This window comes from Colobus angolensis, unplaced genomic scaffold, assembly GCF_000951035.1.
Source record: "Colobus angolensis palliatus isolate OR3802 unplaced genomic scaffold, Cang.pa_1.0 Scaffold361, whole genome shotgun sequence".
In the NCBI taxonomy this organism is placed as follows: domain Eukaryota; kingdom Metazoa; phylum Chordata; class Mammalia; order Primates; family Cercopithecidae; genus Colobus; species Colobus angolensis.
The window spans coordinates 2,067,640-2,080,162 of NW_012116944.1; the positions used below are offsets into that span (position 1 = coordinate 2,067,640).

General features: G+C 36.4%; 1 pseudogene across 1 annotated transcript; it reads left to right on the forward strand.

The window, feature by feature from the left end:
* Positions 1 to 1,039: 1,039 nt before the first annotated feature.
* On the forward strand, positions 1,040 to 1,588 carry LOC105519926 (annotated as a pseudogene). Its single transcript, XR_001003043.1, has one exon. The product of XR_001003043.1 is annotated as a U6 snRNA-associated Sm-like protein LSm3 pseudogene (transcript).
* The last annotated feature ends 10,935 nt before the right edge of the window (positions 1,589 to 12,523 follow it).

Below are 12,523 nucleotides of genomic sequence, written 5' to 3' on the forward strand. Positions count from 1 at the left end.
TTGAGCCTAATGGAGTAGAATTTAATAGTAATTATGTTACATAGAATTATGAATACACTAATCGATCCAGCGGTGTGCCAAAGTCGTAAGGATACAGGTGCTGTTCACCCTGGGTGCAGGGCTCATTGTAGGGAATTTAAGAATAGTATAAATCTTTCAGTAATTCGACAGAATGCCAGTGATGAGATACTCCTAACCTCCAAAATATATTACTGATTTAAGTTCTAAATAATCACTGCAATTCCTCTTAAGGTTTTTTTTTAACATTAATTCACAAACCATAAAATTGATCTATATAAAATATACAATTAAATGATTTGTAGTATATCCACAGAGTTGTGTAGCCATCATTGTAATCTAAATTTAGAATATTTTGTCACCTGTTGAGTTTTAGTAACACTTACATAAGTTTCTAATTAGTATATTTACATTACTAATTCTTTAATAGCTTTGCATACTACTACATGGAAGTTAATTTGGAGAATTTCCAGTTATACTGTTAGCCTCTGACTCATGGAATTAAACTATATGCATTTGTTTTGAAAGTAAGCTCATAATAGACGATAATTGTTTGAAGTTTCTGGACAACCAACTCTACCACTTACATATTCCTTCATTTAAACAGTGGATTCAGAACAAACAATGATAGATGTAAGCAATATTTTTTGAATTTTTTTAATGGCATAAAATTTTTAGATGAGGTTAATCAGATATAAAAATGTTTGCAAATAGCCACAATCAGACTTGAATAATATACAGTGAAACAGAAAGCTTTAAAATTATTCCTTGAGGATCTGTGCATAGATATTGTAGAGAAGGCTCTACAACAACAAAATGTAAGAAACTTGGATATTTACATTTTAAAAAGAATACAAGTTCAAAGAATGCCAAGATAAACAATGAAAAAGTTGGTATTTCATTGCTAGAAGAAAGCAAAAGTCAGTGTCTGAATATCTGAATATCAAGCACTGGATACCCATTTTAAAGCAATGGATTAAAAAAATACAAAAAGAGAGGCGGGAAAGGGCGCAGGGTTTGAAACCTGGCGGACGACGTAGACCAGCAACAAACTACCAACACTGTAGAGGAGCCCCTGGATCTTATCAGGCTCAGCCTAGATGAGCGAATTTATGTGAAGATGAGAAATGACCGAGAGCTTCGAGGCAGATTACATGCTTATGATCAACATTTAAATATGATCTTGGGAGATGTGGAAGAAACTGTGACTACTATAGAAATTGATGAAGAAACATATGAAGAGATATATAAATCAACGAAACGGAATATTCCAATGCTCTTTGTCCAGGGAGATGGCGTTGTCCTGGTTGCCCCTCCACTGAGAGTTGGCTGAAACAAAGAATTTGTCCTGTATGGAAAACAGGAGACTTTGTACAGTGGCCTTTCTAAATGTACAAAACATTCAAAAGAGAAACCTGCATACATTTTGATATTAAGAAATAATTCTGGGGATTCTTCCACGCCTGAAATGAGTTGATTTGCAGATAACTCACAACTTCTTAAGTGAAATGGTATTTTCATTTTTCTTAAGCTCTTCCAATAAATACGACCACCAAGATGCAGAACTCTTAAAAACACACACACACACACACACACAGCCAATATTTACTGTTATTCAGTCATTTTTCTCAGATTCATGTATAAGATGAAAACCAGGAAGTTTTTACTAAATTATAGAAAAGAAATTTCTGACAAACATTTCTGGTGAAGATAGCATTTTAGTAGAAATGTTTTGGGAGACCTTTGAAAGCCTTTAGGATTATTCCTAAAGACAAAGATATAAGGATATTACAATTTCCAAAATTTCTTGTTAAATCTAATTTTTATGAGTCTGCCAAAATTATCCTCATGTTTAAATGTATGTCTGTTGCCTCATGTGAAAGAAACTTCCAAATTAAAATTATTATAACATATTGTTTTCTTTCAAGATAGATTGGTAGGTAAATCCTGCTAGAATATTCATTGAATGTGAAAATGCGAAGGTCAAATTTGATGAAGTCATTATAAAATTTTGTAAGTTAACACTTAAAAAGAGAAAATGTAATGTTATTTATTTCTGCCATAGACCAATATACAGGTATTTTCCTTTGTATAAAAACTATTAACATGGTTAAAAAGGATCAATGTTTTATTTTCCTTTATTTTACTGAAATGTTTAATTTTTTATTATTTACACCAAAATGATTATGTATTTGAAGTTAGATTAAAGAAAATTGCTTCATCTGCATTTCTTTTCTGGCCATTATTCATCATTTCTTTTTCCAGTTTTACTGAAGACAATTCTGTCATATAGAACGGATGGAAGGGATATTAATATAAAATTCTGCCCTGCACGATATTTGACTACTGCACTGTTTATATTTGAAAATTATGTTTATGTTTGGTTTCTTTTCTTTAAAAAAAAAAAACCCATGTTATAATAAATAAATATGCACCAATGACTTCCTTTCTACAAATTACTTTGTTAGAGCCTGGGAGCAAGATGACTCACCTCTGATACTCACATGTATCAGATGCTGGGACAGGCAGTTTCTCATGTGTTGCTTGATTTAATCATCACATCAAAACCCTAAAGTAGGTTTTATCATTTTTATTTTATAGATGAGGCTTACAGAGCTTTAGTGTAAGGTTACATAGTAACATGTGGTTTCCAGCTAGTTGATTTGAATCCACATCTGTCTACCTCCAATGAGTGACATTGCTCTGCAGGTGTTCATGGTCTACTTAGGAATTCAGAACACGAACATGAAGGTAATATAACTAATATGTCAAGTACCCAGAAAAGACCTGGACCAAAACCTCTATAGGGCCAGGAAAGGGTACCATTACTAGGGGCTCTCACAGTTGAGATGTTTTGTGGGGGAAAGCTTGAGCAGGGCCTGAAAAGAAGTATTTAGATTCAGAACTTTAAAAGAAAGAGGAATAAACATGAGGAAATCTGAAGGGCTCCTGGCCTGTTAGGACTCTAAGTACTGAATTAAATTGATTTAGAGGTACCTGCTTAGAGAAGAAAGTTAATGTCCTCTTGGTCTACTGATGTAAGAGAGGCAAAACCCTACTGTTTTTGTTCCCACAGGTGCAGGCTAGCTATTTCATTACATGCTTAGCTAACAGAGACTGGATTGTTTCCAGCCATCTTCAAGTTTAGGCTTGGATTTCAGAAGCTAATGCCACTGCACCCAGTGTAACAAATATTTAGATAATGGTAGCTATGGATAAAGCCTTGCATTGATTTTTCTTGAAATTTTATGGTATTTAAATTACTTATATATGTATATACACACAAATGTACACATGAATGTATATTTTCACACAAATGTTGTGAAATGGTAGCTATGAATAAAGCATATACATACCCTTTTGCACCTTACTTTTCTTAACATATATTGTATAGAGTTTCATATCAGTATGGAAATATCTGCCTCATTTCTCTGAAGGGCTGCCTTTTAATTCATTGTGATCATGTGCTGTGATATAATTAATTTGAACCCTATTCTTTAAACCTCAGGTTGTTTCTTTTGGTTTGCTATTACGAACAGCATGTCATGTAGTAATCTTAAACCTACCTCATTTACTCATATGTGAATAAATCTATAGGACAAATTCCTAGAAATAAAGTTTTTGGGTCAAATGTTAGGTGACTTTTTAATTTTTAAAGGTAGCCCCAATATCCCTTTCATAGACATTGGCACTGATTTTAACTTACCTGTAACCTAATTATTTTCTTATAGAAACAAAAGATTGATTCATTAATGCTTTGTAGTGTCTGCTGAGTCCAGCGAAGCAGACTACTATGAAAGCACATTCAATTCATTTCATCCCATGCTACTGGAGTCTGTGCTCTGTGCAAAGCATATTTTAAAACAGTGAGCAATAAAATGGACTGTGGGAGGTGACATGGTAGAGATATACTACAAATACTACTGAATACAAAACTACCAGCTCCATCAAACATCCACTTTCACACAAGTGGAAAGCACTAAGAACAGCACGCAGAGAAATCTTGAAAGAAGACATCTTTTCTGTTCTTCCCTGGGCTGCTCTCAAAACTTTGAGGCACTTGGGGCAGACGAGGTCAATGGTGTCTTGGGTGCCCCAGTCTTGAGAACCCAGCAACAGAGATCAAACTTGGAATAAATACCCTGAGAAAATGAACACAATTTAGGTGATCAGTCAAGAAAAAGTTTGGGTGGCTGAGGAAGAAGAGAAAAATAGCTTTGGAGGGGAAACAGAGAGGAAGAGGGGTTTGGATTTCTTGGTGGGAAATGAGAAAAGCTCTTGGGGAGACAGGAAGCTTAGACAAGTTATACAAGAAAAGAAGCCGGTGGGGTTTGTTGAAAAAGGCTCATTGCTGTCTTTACTGTCATTATCTCTCAGGCTTTTTCCACCAAAAGACATGTAATGGGTTCTTACTACCTAGAATCAAATTATTTCCATTTTCTTTCCACCAAAAAGACTCTTTTTCTCTTTTTGGTCTTCTTCCATGTGACACAGGCCAAAACATTTGGTGTCTTACCTTTCTCTTCCTTGCTTCTTTGCTTCTCTGCACGAAATGGTTACTGCAAACCTAAGCACATAGTTACCCCGTTTGTGAACCAGAATTCTTACTCTGGTATCTCTTCTTCATCCCAATAGACAGGATGCATGACGCAGGGTAAATCCATCACCTGAATGCAGCCTAAGTTTTGGTTTGTTGAAAAAAGCTCTGAGCTCACTCTATTTCCAATTCCTTCATCATGTCCTCCAAGAAGAATTCCTCTTAAATACCAAACTCAAGAATAAAATACAGATGAGATGCCTAATGGAAACAAACACTCAGTAACTTCATGAAATCATAGATTAGAAGTTAGGAAAAGAGGCCGGGCGCGGTGGCTCAAGCCTGTAATCCCAGCACTTTGGGAGGCCGAGACGGGCGGATCACGAGGTCAGGAGATCGAGACCATCATGGCTAACATGGTGAAACCCCGTCTCTACAAAAAAATACAAAAAACTAGCCGGGCGAGGTGGTGGGCATCTGTAGTCCCAGCTACTTGGGAGGCTGAGGCAGGAGAATGGTGTAAACCTGGGAGGCGGAGCTTGCAGTGAGCTGAGATCCGGCCACTGCACTCCAGCCTGGGCAACAGAGCAAGACTCCGTCTCAAAAAAAAAAAAAAAAAAGAAGTTAGGAAAAGATATTAGGGGTCCTTGGTCCCATACTTTAACAAATACAGGAATCCCAGACCACTGGGCCTGTAATGATAAGAAACTCTAGTGAGTTTGGGGAAACAGATCAGCTCTTGGGATAGTTTGATTATTCATACTCCTCCTTATAGTGAGCCTAAACTTGCTTTCCTTGTAACATTTACCTATCAGTCCAATTGCTATCTCTGGAGTCATATGAAATAAATGTAATTTCTCACTCCTCTGATTGCTTACAGGACTTACTATCTATGTCATTTTTCTGGGACTTATTATCCCTTATCTTGAGATATTTAATACAGTAGTTCATCAGTAAACACCTATGAACAATCCATAATATGTGTCAGACATTTGCATACATTCTGTGAATATTTCAATAAATAAGACAGGCTATACCCTCAAAAGCTGATAGTATGAAAGGGGCACATAAACAGATAATAATACCAAGCGTTAAGTGCTATCTCTATTAGAAGTTTGAACAGAACACCATGGTACAACAGAGGAGGGAATGATGGAATGTGGAGATAAGGGACAAAAATTTAAAAACAATTTAATGGTTAAACGAATAGTTGATCTGCATTTTGAAGGATGATTATGCATCTGGCAGGTGACAAAATGGGAATAAAATTTGAGTTTTGGGGATTTCTTTTAGGCTTACAGAGAGGCAAGCTAGAGTATGGAGGCCTAACATTCTCTGCTCCCTGTTGTGGACAGACTTTAAGATGGCCCCTGAAGATTCCCATCTTCTGGTATCATGCCCTTGTGTAATCCCTTCCCCTTTATTGTGAATGGAATCTGTGACTTGTTTCTAACCAACAGAATACTACAAAGGTGATAGCATACAGCATTTCACTTCTGCAATTACATTATTAAGGTACAATGCCCATCTTTTAGAAAAGGTTTTTGTGGATACATAGTAGTTGTATGTATTTATGGGGTATATGAGATATTTTGATGGAGGCACGCAATGAGTAATAATCATGTCATGGAAAATTGGGTATCTATGTGCTCAAGTATTTATCTTTTGTCTTACAAGCAATCCAATTACACCCTTTTAGTTATTTTTAAATGTACAATTAAATTATTACTGAGTATAGTTACCCTGTTGAGCTGTTGAATACTGGGTCTTATTCATTCTTTCCAATTTTTTGTACTCATTAACCATCCCCACTTCTCCCCGCAACCAGCCCTCCACAAATGCCCATCTTGCTGGCATTGATGAAGCAAAGGGTCATGTTGAGGAGGCCCATGTGGCAAGGAACTGAGAGTGGCCTTTGGCCAAGAACCAGGCAGGAAATGAAGACAGCCTCCACTGACAGCAAGAAAAGGAGGCTCTCAGTCCAATAGGCCATGAGAAACTGACTTCTGCAACCAACCATCTACGTTTGAAACAGATCTTTCCCAGTCAAACCAACCTGATCAACACCTTGATTTCAGCCTTGTGAGACCCTGACACTAAGCCATGCCTGGATTCCTGACCTACAGAAATTGTGTCACACAACAGCAAAAACATGGAATCAATCCAGGTACTCATCAATGATGGATTGGATAAGGAAAATGTGGTGTATACACACCATGGAATACTACACATCTATAAAAAAAGAAAGAGAGAATGACTTTTGCAGCAACATGGATGCAGCTGAAGGCCATTATCCTAAGCAAGTTAATGCAGGAACAGGAAACTAAATACTGCATGTTCTCACTTATAAGTGGGAGCTAAACATTGGGTACACATGGATGGCATGTTTACCATAAAGATGGCAACAATAGACACTGGGGACTACTAGAGGGAGGAGGCAGGGAAACAGGGAGGTGTTGAAAATCTATTGGGTAGTGTGCTCAGTACCTGGGTGATGGGGCCATTTTTACCCCAAACCTCAGCATCACACCATATATCCATGTAATAAACTTGGACATGCGCCCCTGATTCTAAAATAAAAGTTGAAAGAAAAAGAAAAAGACATGATGTGCTAATAAACGTATTATTTTAAGCCACTAAATTTCTGGTAATACTGCTTTGCAGTAATAAGTAACAAATATACTTCCCATCCCTTCCCTCTTCTGATTCTCTTTTTTTTCCCTCTTCTTTAAATTCTTTCTATTGAAGTATCTCCAGCTATTTATTTATTTATTTATTTATTTATTTATTTATTTATTTATTTATTTATTTATATTTTTTTAGATGGAGTTTCCACTCTGTTGCCCAGGCTGGAGTGCAATTGTGCTATCTTGGCTCACTGCAACCTCCGCCTCCTGGGTTGAAGCAATTCTCCTGCCTCAGTCTCCCAAGTAACTGGGATTACATGTGCCTGCCACCATGAACAGCTAATTTTTGTGTTTTTAATAGGGACAGGGTTTCACCATGTTGACCAGGCTGGTCTCGAACTCCTGACCTTGGGTGATCCGCCCGTTTCAGCCTCCCAAAGTGCTGAGATTACAGGCGTGAGCCACTGTGTCCCACTTAAGAGCTTGGATTTTTAGAGTCAGAGAAACTTAGGTTTGAATCCTGACCCCTCTACTTAACAGCGATGTGAACTTGGGCAAGTATATTTAATGTCTCTGAACTTCACTTGCAATATCATGGCTATAAAAAATGTGCTCTCAGTGGAGCTAATGAGTGGCTAATGACTCTCAATAGCAATGCCAGCTAGTGTTAAACTTCCAGCAGAGCACCTAAAAGAAAGCTAACTTTTCACACTGTTGAAATTAGCCTCCGGTCAGCATAGCTCCAATATACAGAAAGGATGCCTGTCTCCTCCTTGGTGTTGAATTGTACTGTTCTTCTGTGTTTCCACAGCCTTAGTGTATACCAGGAATCAAAAAGGAAGTGCAAGACAAAAATTGCTCCACCATGCCTTGTACCACTATGTCTTCTAGAATTTTAAGAATAGCATACTTGCAGTTCATATTTACAGCATTTCCCTCCTTCTCCCTCTCTTAGCCTCCTGTCTTTCCCAGAAAACTTTGGGCATAAGCCCATGTGATGGTGGAGACTTGACTCAATGAAGAATCTGAGTAGAAATATTATGTGTTACTTAAAATCATTCCTTCTCAGTGATGACTAAGGTTTTGGTGCTAGATTAAGTTTGTCTGCTTCTTTCTCTCTTTAAATTGTGATCTATTTTCAGCATTTGGAAAATGCCAAAATTATGTGAAAAATCCCGACTCCCATGCCCAGTACCTAGATTAAATGAATGTATATATTTAAAATGTGTAATGTTTCAGATAAAATTAAAAACATTTCATCTCCTGCTTCTTTCTGAAGAGGTAGTTCCTATATTGAAGTTTTGTGTGATCCTTCCTGTGTATGTTATTATAACTTTATTACACATTCACAAACATACAGCTCTACATATTATATTATTAGCTATATATGCTTTGTGTCTTAAAATAGTACATTAATGGTATCACATTTTATCAAATTACAATCTCCTTTCTTTGCTCAACAAAAATATCTTTTAGTTTTGTTCGTTTTTATGCATATATAACTTCTTAAGTAATTTTACATTTTTTGTTTTTATTTTTTACTATTTGATTTTTAATTTTAATTTCTGTGGATATATAGCAATTGTATATATTTATGGGGTACATGAGTTTTTTTAATACAGGCATGTAATGTTTAATAATCACATCATGTAAAATGGAGTACCCATCCCCTGAAGCATTTATTCTTTGTGTTACCAACAATCCAATATATTATTTTAGCTATTTTTAAATGTGCACTTAAACTATTATTGGCTATAGTCACCCTGTGGTGCTGTCAAATACTAGTTCTTATTCATTGTTTCTAACTATTTTTTTTTTTTAACCCATTAACCATCTCCATTTCCCCCTCCCAGTTCCCTTCCCAGCCTCTGGTAACCCTCTTCTATCTCTATCTCCATGTGTTCAATTGTTTTGATTTTTACATCTCACAAATAAGTGAAAACAGGCAATGTTTGTCGTTATGCGCCTGGCTTATTTCACTTAGCATGATGACCTCCATATAACTTATTAAGTAATTTTAATTGCTGCATATTATATAAGAATATATGACAGTTTGTCATTAGCTCATGTCAAAGGACATTTAGATTGTTTCAGTTTTTTATTTTTACTAATAATATACCTCTGATGGCTTTTGTTTTTTGGATCTTACAATTGAGCAAAAGTTTTTCTGAGTTAAATTCTACATATGAAATTGCTGGGTCGTAGAGTACATGCATTTTCAATTTTACTCAACATTGCCAAATGGTTTTCCAAGCTTGTTGTGCCAGCTTACACTCCCTCATTCTCCCTCAACATTTAGTATTATCAGACTTTTTTGATAATCAGATGTATGTCAAATGGTATTTGTGTTAGGCTGGTCTTGCATTGAGAAGAAACACCTGAGACTGGGTAATTTATGAGAAAAGAGGTTTAATTGGCTCATGGTTTTACAGGCTGTACAGGAAGCATAGTGCTGGCATCTGTTTCTGGGGCAGCCTCAGAAAACTTACAATCATGGTGGAAGGCAAAGAGGGAGCAGACATCTCACATGACACAGCGGGAGTAAGAGAGAGAGGGGAAAGTTCCACGCTTTTAAACGACCAGACCTCACGAGAACTCACTGACTGTTGTGTGGACAGCACTAAACCATGGGAGGCCACTCCCACGATCCAGTCACCTCCCGCCAGGTCCCACCTCCAACACTGGGGATTACAATTCAACATGAGATTTAAAGGGGACGCATATCCAAAGTATATCAGTATTTTCCTGTATATTTTTAATCTACGTTTTCCTGATTACTCAAGAGGTTGTGCACCTTCTACCAGATCGTTGATCATTTGGGTTTGGGAGTCCTTGTCTGTGAACTGCCTTTTCACATCTTTTGCCATTCTTAAAATCTTTTCTTTCTTTATGAATTTGTAGAAATTCTTTATACATTCCAGGTACTAGATGGATTGTATTTTGTTAAATAGAAGTTTTAAATATCCATCTAATCAATTATCTGTGTGATCTATATAATTAGGTCTTTTTCTTCAGTTTGTGCTTTTTGGATCTTGTTTAAGAAATCTCTCCCTATGTCAATGTCATTAAACATTTTTTTGCTGTATGTTTACTTTTTTTTTTTTTTAACCTGAGACAGAATCTTACTCTGTCACCCAGGCTGCAGTGCAATGGCATGATCTTGGCTCACTACAACCTCCACCTCCTGGGTTCAAGTGATTCTCCCACCTCAGCCTCCCTAGTAACTGGGATTACAGGTATGCCTGCCACCATGCCAGGCTAATTTCTTGTATTTTTAATGGAGATGAGGTTTTGCCATGTTGCCCAGGCTGGTCTCAAACTCCTGACCTCAAGTGATCTGCCCGTCTTGGCCTCCTAAAGTGTTGGAATTACAGGCGTGAGCCACCACGCCTGGTTGCTGTATGTTTTCTAAACATTTTAAAGTTTCCATTTTATATTTAGATCTTTAATTTATCTAAAATTTATTTTTGTATGGAATGATAGTTATCTGATTTTATCTTTTTCCATATGGTTAGACAATTGTCTTGCTACTGTTCATATTTATATGGAACTGTTATAAACTCGCTATTCTTTTTCACTGGTATTTTTGTGTCATATTGAAATATGCTGTTTCAATTATTCCGGCTTTATAATGAGGTTTGCTTTCCTTGTAAGATAAGCGTTCCTTTCTTATTTGCCTTGAAAATTATGTTGCCTTTCTTTATTTTTTCATATGAATTTTAAGATCAGCCTGTCAATGTGCATGAAAAGCCTTGAAGAGATTTCAATTGTAATTGCAGTAAGTGTAAAGATTAATTTGGGGAGAAACTGACATCATTATGATGACAGTTCTTACAATTTTTGTATATGCTGTGTTCTTCATTTACTGAGGTCTTCTTATGTGTTCTTTACTAAAATTGTATATTTTCTCCATAAAGATCTTCACATCTTTCATTAAATTTATTTCTTGGTATTTTGGTAATTATTGGTTGTATATGAATATAATGGATTTTGATATCATGAACTTGTATTCAGCAACCTGTATGATTTTCTATGCTCCAATGATTCCAAGATGTCCATGTCAACAATCTTTAGGGCACCATATGTATCCCAAAGTCAAGAGTAATTGTAAGGTGACAGCTAAGACTCTGGAGATCATTAAGTGACAGACAGACCACCTACAATTGTATTCATCTTTATCAATCCTTTTATCTCTTATTTAAGTTTCTTGTTCTCCCTTGACCAACTTCCCCAATGACTGACTAGGACCTTCAGGGACTTGTCTGTATATAGTTTTTAAAATTTGCTTTTAAAGAGATGGGGTCTTGCTATGTTTCCCAGTCTGGCCTCAAACTCCTGGACTCAAGCAATCCTCCAGCCTCAGCCTTTGGAGTGGCTGGGGCTACAAGCATGCACTACAATGCCTGGCTTGTACATAATTTTCATAGTCAAATAATACTACAAGCTTCTGAAGAGAAAACAGCTGTCCTCTCTTAGTTACCTAGTTTGGAGAAAATAAAATTTAATAGTTTAATTATTATAATCAGAAAAATAGTATTCACAGCAGAGCTACACACAACTTTTTATTGTCTTATATCATACTTATTTGTCTTGGAGTTAATGCATCTATTAACTTTAAAATTTTTTCACTTTTTTTTTGCTTCAGTTTTTCACATTAAAGGTTTACCTCACAGGTCAATCATTGTCTATTGGTTCACATTTAGGAGTGATGATGGGTATTACTTTAGGGTTATTTATTTGTGTTACAAATGTTAGTATTTTTGCTTGGCTACTCTGTCAGGCTACAGTGGAGAGGGGACATGGGAAGGAGTTATAAGCAAGCTGTCAGTAAAAGGGTTATAAAGCTCACCATTTAATAGACAGATCTTAACTTTGCCCTTTGGTTTTTAATTCAGCTCTTCACCGTATCTAGGGTGCTGGAATCCAGTGTCCCTCCATGACAACTTCTCCCCAGGGTAAACCTCAAATCATCTTTCAGAAAATGTGCAGAGGGACAGCTATCTGCCCAAGTGAGTATGACAGGGTATTTATATAAGGTATATAAGAGGTGTCTATACCTCCTTAGTCAGATGGTTAAGCTATCCTTCTGTTTTCAGTGCCAAGCTTCTCCCACCATGTTCAAAGTTAATGCTCAGTTCCTGACTCTCCGTAGGGTTTATGTTCCTTCTTCATATTTTTATATGAGATTTTTGAATTAAATTTTTATTAATACAGAAAAATTGAAAAGTAACAGTATATATGTTTGTAATACTTGCACATATAACCCTCTCCTCCTCCCAATTTCTTATTCATCTTTTGACTTTATTTCTTGGGTGTTTGGTGTTTGTGATGCAGAAGGTTT